At 52.9% G+C, this 10,006-nt stretch overlaps 2 pseudogenes; both read left to right on the top strand.

Annotated features, from left to right (window-relative positions):
• Window positions 1-1,164: 1,164 nt before the first annotated feature.
• LOC102933424 lies at window positions 1,165-2,119 on the top strand (annotated as a pseudogene).
• A 2,014-nt stretch (window positions 2,120-4,133) lies between these two features.
• On the top strand, window positions 4,134-5,010 carry LOC102938671 (annotated as a pseudogene).
• The last annotated feature ends 4,996 nt before the right edge of the window (window positions 5,011-10,006 follow it).

Genomic DNA, 10,006 nt, shown 5'->3' with positions numbered 1-10,006 from the left:
CTCGCGGGCAGCTTCCTGCACTGATCCCCGCCCCACGTCCCTGCAGAACAGCACCCCCTAGCATCACATTGGAGAATTGCAGTCAGTGCTGATTCAGAGAGGAGAGCCCTCCCCCACGACTGTGTCACCATGCTGGTTCCTGCAACACAGCATCCTCTAATGCCACCTTGGGTTCAGAACGGACATGGAGGGGAGAAAATCCCCGGCTGACCCCCCCATCCCACTTCCTGACACACAGCGCCCCCTAGTGCCATGCTGGAACACTGGGGTCAGCACTGACTGTGAGGGGAGAGCGCCCCCTACTGAGACCAAACCCCCCGCCCTGAAGTCCCACACTGGGCCATTCTTTTAAGATCCTAAGTCAATGCTCTGTCTCCTTCATTTTTGCCCCAAACACCGTTTCTAATAATGACCATTGGGGTTTGCCAATGGGGGACCTCATTATTCACGTAAAAATACAGCAAATGTCAACAGCTTAATATTAGAGCAGCCATGAGTGGTGCTGCGGAGACAGAAATACACAAGGGGGAAGAGGGGAGAATGCAGAGACGAGGGCAGCAGGGACGCCAGGTTATAAGAAGCTGCAGAGAGAAAGGACACGGCAGAGCTGAAGGAGAAATTAAACAGAGGGGTGAAATGATGCACAGAAACAGAGAAACTGCCAGAGAAGATCAGCACTGGGACCCACCCAGCTTAGTGGCATCACATTGGAGACAAAGGCACCTCCTGTGTGCCACGTTTGATCGGGGGGTAAAGGGAGATCTCAGAGCATAGAAGAGAGCAAGTGGGAGTGGCTTAAAGACCTAGCCATGGCATCCCAACTGGAACACACGCCAGGTAACGGTATTCAGAGGGGCAGCTGTAGGACTAGTCTGTCACCTGTTTCAGGCTCTCTCTGCTGCTCTTCCTCACTATGGGGCCAGGTCCCTAGTTGGTGAAAATTCCCATTTTCAATGGCAAATGAGTCCTTCATGCCACCCAACAGCCACTCGCCCCTTGATGGTGGCCTGAACTGACAGTTCCAATATTGACTTTCCAGAGTGGAAGTTTCTTCCCCCTGCACAAGAGTGAGTCTTATCCCAAATGCCCCTGAAAAGATCACCCATTGCTTCTCTGCTCATTAATCATTAACACCCCGCATTCACTCACAGGGACACAGAGTGAATGGAGTGTGGGAACAGATCCCAGCTCACCCATTTCATCCTGGTGGGGCTCCCATACCCCCCAGAGCTGTGGGTGCCCTTGTTCCTCTTCTTCCTCCTCATCTACCTATTGACGCTATGCGGGAACCTGCTCATCCTGCTGGCGGTGGCCCGGGAGTGCCGGCTGCACAAGCCCATGTACTGGTTTCTCTGCCACTTGTCCTTCCTGGACATGACGGTCTCCACGGTGGTGGTGCCCAAGGTGCTGGCCGGCTTCCTGCCAGGCGGCGGGGCCATCTCCTTCCATGGCTGCATGGCCCAGCTCTTCTTCTTCCACTTCCTTGGCTGCACCGAGTGCTTCCTCTACATGGTCATGCCCTGCGACCGCTTCCTGGCCATCTGCAAGCCACTGCGCTACAGCGTCATTATGAATCGCAGAGCCTGCCTGTGCCTGGCAGCGGGGACCTGGCTAGGGGGCTCCCTGAACTCCACAATGCAGACTGTGCTCACCTTCCGGCTGCCATACGGCCGGGACACCCAGGTAGGCTACCTCTTCTGTAATATTCCTCTTCTGTGATATTCCGGCTGTGTTGAGGCTGGTCTGTGGGGACACGGCACTCAGTGAGCTGGTGACATCTATGGACATCGGCTTCCTGGCTGTCAGCTGCTTCCTGCTGATCCTGATGTCTTACATCTACATTGGCTTGGCCATCCTGAGGATCTGCTCCGCTGAGGGCAAGTGTCGGGCCTTCTCCACCTGCATGGCTCATATCACGGTGGTGGTGACCTACTACGTACCCCTGGTCTTCATCTACCTGAGACCAGGTTCCCAGCACCCACTGGATGGTGTGGTGGCTGTGTTCTACACCACAGTGACCCCGCTCCTCAACCCCCTCATCTACACACTGAGGAACAAGGAGATGAAAGCTGCTCTATTGAGACTGTGGGGCAGGAAAGTGTCAGGGCCTGAGCCATGATTATCCTGCCTCCAGCAGGAGCTGCCTGAGAACCGGACAGGAGAGAAGGTCCTGGAGACAGAAGTCAGGACTCCCCTGTTCTGCCTCTCTTCTGTGGGGGAGCTGGGGTCAGTGGCTGGGAGTAGGAACAGATGGATTTTTTATATCTGCCCCTGACTCTGGGACAGGCGCAGGTTACTGTGCTTAGAGCAGGAGGGCTAGGAGTCAGGAATCTTGGGATCTGTCCCCAGTGTGAAGATGGGCGTGGGGCCTAGTGATTAAAGCCCGGACTCCTGGGTTCTCCTTCTACCTCTGGGAACATTTGTTCCCATTGTTGAACACTTAGAGAAGGGACTGGGGAGTGGGTGGGGGACTCCTGGGTTGTAGTCAATGCTGTGAGAAGGTAGTGGGGGTTAGCAGGTTAGATTGGGGAGAGAAGGACTCTCTCCCACACTGCAAAGGAAAGCAAGAAAACCCCACGGTCACTGTCAATCTGACCTGGGGGAAAATTCCTTCCCAGCCCTACAGATGGTAAATGTGGCAGGAATTATTTATCTGGGGGTATTCTCATGGCCAAAAGCTCATCTGGTCTAATTTAGAGGTGCTGTGATGACTTCAGTGGTGCTGTGGCTGATTTACACTGGATGGGGCTCTGACCATATTGACTCCAATGAAGTATGGTGGTTTTACACTAGCTGGGGTTGCCCACTGCTACTCTAGCAATGGGCTTCCCCAGCCTTAGCTTGGCTGATGCCCCTCAGTCCCAACCCACAGCCGCTCTGCAATCTCAGTGCTGGGATTCTCCCCACAGTGCCTGGCCTGTCTGAGTGATCCCCTGCTGGTTTTACGCGACTAGATCATGCCTGACACAGACTTGTCCCAGGAAAGCTCCCGGGACCTTGGAAGCTGCCAGAGGCATCTTAAAATGATCTCCATGTAGCTAGCATCAATCCAGCCCTGGATAGCGAATGTCAGACACTGAGCGAAGAATTCCGATGGGATGCCTGCTCTCCCCTGCTGACAGGGCCTGGGAACAGGAGACCGGGGCGAGGCTTAGCCTGTGTTTGCTTCAGACAATTGCTCCCCAGACTCCTGGGAGCTAACAGTCTCAAAGGTGAAAGTATCATTCAAATACTTGGCTGAGTCAGGCACTTTGCCACAGCGGAGACAATGAAGCGGCTGTTCCTCATCCCTGTACCGTGAGAGAGGTGAGTGCATCTCAGCTGGAGAGTGTGCTTTAGTTTAGGGACAGAGGGACTGCCAGACCAGGTGAACCCAAGGTCCACCCAGTCCAGGCTCTGCTCTCAGACAGCTGCTTCATAGGATGGTACAAGAGACACCCTACAGAGGGCAGCTAAGAGTTCACTAGTGGGTCATTTCTCCCTAACCTCCTCAGTTTGGGGTCAGCTCATTCCCTGATCAGGAGGGGTTCTCACCCTTCCTGCTTTATGCAATCCTCCCTGGTTTCCTGCTGCCTGGCACCTGTGCAGGAGCTTTGGGCGCTGACTTTCCTGCATGGGCAGGCGTTGGAATCTGAGCGGAAATTGTGCAATAGACACAGGGGCCAACAGGGGCAGCTTCCAGAATCTCTCAGTGGTTTGTAACACTCGGCATCTCTGCACCATGCCTCCCCTGAATTCAGAAGGCTGGGGACGGGTGACAAGAGAAGAACCAAGACCAATAGATAGCTAGATAGATAATGTGCAAGAGACAGCAAGATGGGCTTGCTTGGGGTGGATAGATAGATAGATAGGTAGATAGATAGATAGATAGATAGATAGATGGGGTGGATGGGTTTAGATCTCCTGCCCTCACACAGGGTTCCTGTTTGTCTTTGAGCTTTTCTGTGCCTCCAATCACCGGCTGTAAAAACGGGGATGCTAATTCCCTCCGTTGGGGGGGTGTTGTGAGGATAAACACATTTCAAAATCTGAGGTGCTGAGATGCAACAGTCATGGGGTCTAGATAGATACCAGAAGGGATGAATAATTCACTTTGCTCTAGCTATTGTTGCTCTGCACAGTGGGGGAAGCAGATGGAGCCAGGAAACGAAACGCTGGTGACAGACTTCGTCCTGGAGGGACTCGCAAACACCAGGGAGCTTCCCTCTCTCTTCTTCCTCCTCCTCTACCTGCTCACCCTGCTGGGCAATGCCCTCACCCTGTTGACCGTGCTCTGTGATCCCCAACTCCATGCCCTGCCCACGTACGGCTTCCTCGGCTACCTCTCCTTCCTTGACGCCTGCCTCTCCCCTGTCACTGTGCCCAAGATCCTGCCTGGCTTGGCAGGGCCCAGCAGCAGAACCATCTCCTTCGGCGGCTGTGTGGTGCAGCTCTACGCCTTCCATTTCCTAGCCAGCACCGTGTGCTTCCTCTACACGGTGATGGCTTATGACTGCTTCCTGGCCATCTGCCACCCTCTGCGCTACACAGTGGTCATGAGCAGAAGGGCCTGTGTGGGGCTGGCAGCCGGCACCTGGCTCACCGGCTCGCTCCATGCTGCGATCCAGGCCGCCCTGACCTTCTGCCTGCCTTACTGTGGCCCCAACCGGGTGGAATACTTCGTCTGCGACATCCCCGCCACGTTGAAGCTGGCCTGCGCTGACACGGCCACCAACCGTGCCGTCATTCTGGCCAACATCGGGGCGGTGGCAGCTGTCTGCTTCCTGCTGATCTGCGTTTCCTACGCCTGCATAGTGTCTGCCATCCTGAAGATCTGCACGGCCCAGGGGAGGCTGCGGGCGTTCTCCACCTGCAGCGCCCACCTCAGACTGGTGCTGCTGGTCTATGTACGTGCGCCCCTCTTCGAGTCACGCATCCGAAGTGGCAGTAGCTGTATTCTACACCGCAGTCACCCCTCTGCTGAACCCCTTCATATACACTCTGAGGAACAAGGAGATGAAAAAGGCCTGAAGAAACTGGCTTGTGGACAAACACTTTCTCCGTATGCATAAGATAGAGCCAAATCCTGGGACCTGCAACGAAACCTAAGGGCACAAGAAGCCTCCCATGGGTGCAGGATTCTCTTAGACCCCTGTGATACCCCAGCCAAATTTTCTACTCTGGCTGTCGACTCAGTTTCAGAGGGCCCTTGGTAGGTTGGCTTTTCCAGTGCCGTTTCCTGAGGCAAGCAGGAGCTCTCCAGTCAGTGCCTAGATTATTATTTACACTCTGGGCTCAGTGGTGGCAGTTTTTCAAGGTGGAGGAGTCAATGAGGAGATTTCTCAGCCTCCTGAACTCTCCCAGCAGGGGACTCAGCCGAGTTTCCCTGTAACAACAGTGTAACCCGTGAGAATCTAATTACCTGGTACAATCACAACCCTGCGCCTGCCCCTCCAGCTGTTTTCTGTGGCTATAACTCCCCGGGGAGAGCAGGCCAATTCAAACTGCTCATGGACCCAATCAGCCAGTCCACCCCACTGTGTCTCCCAGGCATGGAAATGGACTAGTCCCGGGTCTAGCACTGTGCTGAAATTGACACAGCCACGCTCTCTGTTACTGCAGAATGAAGGGAGCCCAGTGCTGCCTCCTACCCTGCCAGGACATGGCAAGTGGCCAGGACATGGTCAGTTAATTTTATTTTTCTACCTCCCTTGGGGGGTTGTGAGGCTAAATCCAGGACAGTTTCGCGAGTTGCTGAGACGTGAAGCTGCTGGGCTCATGTAACAGGCAATAAAGTCAGCGAGTGCCCCATCACTGGTGCATGATGTTTCTCCGAGAAAGGGGAATGGAGTGGATGGGACACAATCACAGGGTTATGGGAGAAGGGAAGAACGGCATTGTCATAAATATAAAGGGGAAGGCTAACCACCTTTAAATCCCTCCTGGCCAGAGGAAAAACCCTTTCACCTGTAAAGGGTTAAGAAGCTAAAGATAACCTCGCTGGCACCTGACCAAAATGACCAATGAGGAGACAAGATACTTTCAAAGCTGGAGGGGGCGGGGGGAACAAAGGTTTCTCTCTGTCTGTGTGATGCTTTTGCCGGGACCAGAGCAGGAATGCAGGTCAGAACTCCTGTAAAGGGTTAATAAGCAATCGAGTTAGATATGCGTTAGATTCTGTTTTCTTTAAATGGCTGATAAAATAAGCTGTGCTGAATGGAATGTAGCTTCCTGTTTTTGTGTCTTTTTGTAACTTAAGGCTTTGCCTAGAGGGATTCTCTATGTTTTGAATCTGATTACCCTGTAAGGTATTTACCATCCTGATTTTACAGAGGTGATTCTTTTACTTTTTCTTCAATTAAAATTCTTCTTTTAAGAACCTGATTGCTTGTTCCTTGTTCTTAAGATCCAAGGGTTTGGATCTGTGCTCACCTGTACAAATTGGGGAGGATTTTTATCAAGCCTTCCCCAGGAAAAGGGGTGTAGGGCTTGGGGGGATTTTGGGGGGAAAGACTTTTCCAAGCGGGCTCTTTCCTGGTTATATTTTGTTAGACGCTTGGTGGTGGGAGCAATAAAGTCCAGGGACAAAAAGTAAAATAGTTTGTACCTTGGGGAAGTTTTAACCTAAGCTGGTAAAAATAAGCTTAGGGTGGCTTTCATGCAGGTCCCCACATCTGTACCCTAGAGTTCAGAGTGGGGAAGGAACCTTGACAGGCATCAAGGCTTTTCTGCATGCAGTTTAAATGTAAAGAAATAAACCTGAGTATGTAACATCCATGTAGAGGCAGTGGGCTTTTCAAAGGGCTGCGATGCCTAACACCCACTGAATGTAGGAGAAGTTGGTGTCCAAATCCCTTCTGCTCCTTTGAAAATTCCAGCCTAAGTCATTAGACACACAAGACAAGTCCCTACCCACAACTGATACTATTATGCACAAGTTTCAGAGGGGTAGCTGTGTTCGTTTGTTTCAGCAAAAACAATGAGGAGTGTGGGTTCCAGCCCACGAAAGCTGACGCCCAAATGAATTTGTTCATCTTTAAGGTGCCACAGGTCTCCTCGTTGTTATTACACACAAGAGGCCAGTATCTTCCCCGCTCCAATTTGCCTCTCACTCGCTCGCTCACTCTCTCGCTCGCGCACTCTCTCTCTCTCTCTCTCTCTCACACACACACACACAGAGAACTGCCCTCTGTACAAACCTGTGGCCGCACACTGTGCAGTTAGAAGGTGGCCTAAAATGAAGGGGGCTGGAATTTTCGGAAAGTGTGGCAAGAATTTTGTGGCATCAGTAGTAGAATGGGCCAGATGCTCAGGCACTTTAAATCAGTGATATTGGGATGATTTCAGTGGTGATTTGGCTGATTTACACCATGTGGGGTTCTGGACCCATTCATTCCAATGGAGGTATGTCTGATTTACACCAGGTAGGATTCTGACCCACTGACTCCAACGGGGCTATGGCCAATTTACAGTAACGGAGTGTTTGGCCCAATGGGCTCAAATTGTGTAATGCTGATTTACACCAACTGGGGATATGGCATATTGACTCCAATAGATCTACATGGATTTACATTAGCTGGGGATCTGGCCCATGGACTTTAATGGCATATGGACAATCTATACCAGCTGGGGATCTGGCCCATTTGATGTCAGTGTCACTACCCTGATTTACACCGTTGGGGAATCTGGCCCTATTTTCCTTTCCTTTTAAACAGCCGCACACAGGGGCTCTGGCGTGAGTCTCTCTCCGCTCTGTTGGAGCCACTGGCTTAGCCAATATTCAGGGCCCTGCAGGGCAGTTTCCCTGAGGAAGTGAAATCTGGACCGGCTCAGAGCTCCCCCACCAAGGGGGCTATTCACAGCTGAGCAGATCCTGGTGCTTTCCGGTCCCTTTGCACTGCCCTGGTGGCACAAAGGGGCCAGACTGCAGCAGGAAATCTGGCCCAACGTTTTCCTCTAACATTAGGATGCACTGTGGCCTCCGCCTTCTCCTTGCACCAAGTCTGCAGTTGGGTGCAGCCTCCCCACGGCCGCACCCTGTGCTATTCACTGACCTCTTCCCTTGTCCCAGATTCCCCCTAGGAAGTGGGATTTTCATGCCCCCTCAGAGTCTTTGGCTGGCTCCATTTCTCCTGCAGTTAGCCAAGCCTGGCCAATGAGCCTCACTCCGGAGCCGCTGGCCCCTTTGCCATGGACTACTCCCAGCCATCCCTTCTGCCTCCCTCCCATGTTGTTACAGTTCTCCCTGCTAGTGCACCACAGATCTGTTACCCCCCCCCGCCCCCGCAGCCCCGTTTGTCTCCTGGGGGCCCGGTATCGACTTCCTGTTTGCTCAACAGCCATTGCTCCTCAGATCTAATCTGCAGTGCCCCTCTCCCCCTGCTCAGCCTGCTGCAACCCCTCAGCGCTGACCTGTCGCTCCCCTGTCACCTCAGCCTGAGGATCCCCCGTCCCCGCCATGCACACAGCACAACCAAAGCCTGGGCTCTTTCAGTGCCCCACTGATACTTTCCCCACCACCAGCACATGCTCAAAGCAGGCTGATCCCTCCATTGCTCCAGTGACACGGGTACCTTCGTGCAGGGAGCAGCAGTGTAATGCTCCAGAGGTGACGTCAGATGCCCAGGAGAACCCCCCTCCCCGGCTGGCAGCACACCCGATAACAGGAGATCCAGGTGCCAGGCGTATCCTGTGTTTGCCACAGTCAAGGCGCTCCCAAGTGCTTAGCAAGCAATGGTCCCAAAGGGTTCAAGCACCCTTCAAATACTTGGGTGTCTCGGGAACGGTGCCACATTGAAGACAACAAGGAATCTGTTCTTCCTGGTGTTATAAGAGAGGTGAGTGGGTCTGAGGCACAGACACTGCTTAGCTTTAGGGACAGACTTGATGGGACCCAAGGTTGCTCTAGCTCAATCTCCCGTCTCAGATCGCATTTGGTCCCTGCTACTTCATTGGAAGGGGCAAGAAAGCCTGCAGTTAACCTGCCTATGGTAGAAGTTTCTCCCTAACCTCTCAGTTTGGGGTCAACTCCCTGAAAAGTGGGGTTTGTCACCCACTCAGATTTCTGTCACCCTCCTTCTCACATCTCTGATTTCATCCTGTCTGTCTTGTGTCTGGTACCTGTTCATCTGCTCTGGCTAGTGGCATCTCGCATGGGTCAGCGCATGAGATGTGTGGCAGGGTCAGCTTCCATCATTGCTCAATTGTTTGTAATCCTTTGCAGATCTCTGCAGCTCCTCCCTGGAGCCAGCAGCATGGGGACGGGTGGCAACCAGAGAAGCTGGACAGAGAGAGACAGAGATGTGCCTGTGTAACACCGACAGACCCCCGGATTGAAGCCGGGGCCTCTGGAGCTAAATGCATGAGCCTCTACCGCATGAGCTAAAAGCCGATTCGCTCTTAGCTAAGGCTGTAGAGCAGACTCATTTGATCTCTCTCTCTAAGAGGTCTCAGTGCCACTAGATGGGACAGAACACCATGCCCAGAAGATGTGTGGGTTACACCTAGATGGACAGATTAGCCTTTCTTTGCCTCAGAGCCTCAGCTGTCAAATGGGGATAATCACAAAGAACCCAAAATTGATAAAAGTCACATTAGAAATATGGCAGCAGCTTTCCTGTGTCAGCAGAGGTTTGCTGTTCTATGTGGCTTGCCTCGGGGTGGGGCATTTAGCTTTTATTCCCTTTGCCTCCCTCTCTTGTCCACTGCAGCTCAGGCAAGAAGCAATGGCCTCACTGTCAAGCAAGGGAGATTTTGGTGAGATATTAGAAAAACTTTCTAACTCTCAGGGTTAGGGTGACCAGATGCTAAATCCAAAATATTGGGACCGCGGCAGGGGGAGCGCCTTTTCAATTGTTACACTCACCCGGCACGTTCGGCGGCGGGAAATAAATCTTGCTGATGAAGAAAAAAGTATCCGCCACCGAAATGCCGCCGAAGCCCGTCAGCTCCGCCTGCCTGTCCTCCGCCAGCTTTCGCCGCCTAAGCGAAAAAGACAATTGGCGCCCTGACCGTACTTAGGTCGGGA

The sequence above is a fragment of the Chelonia mydas genome, chromosome 13, assembly GCF_015237465.2.
Source record: "Chelonia mydas isolate rCheMyd1 chromosome 13, rCheMyd1.pri.v2, whole genome shotgun sequence".
Classification (NCBI taxonomy): domain Eukaryota; kingdom Metazoa; phylum Chordata; order Testudines; family Cheloniidae; genus Chelonia; species Chelonia mydas.
Note: the sequence above shows the minus strand (reverse complement) of the source record. Positions and strands in the feature narration are given on the sequence as shown.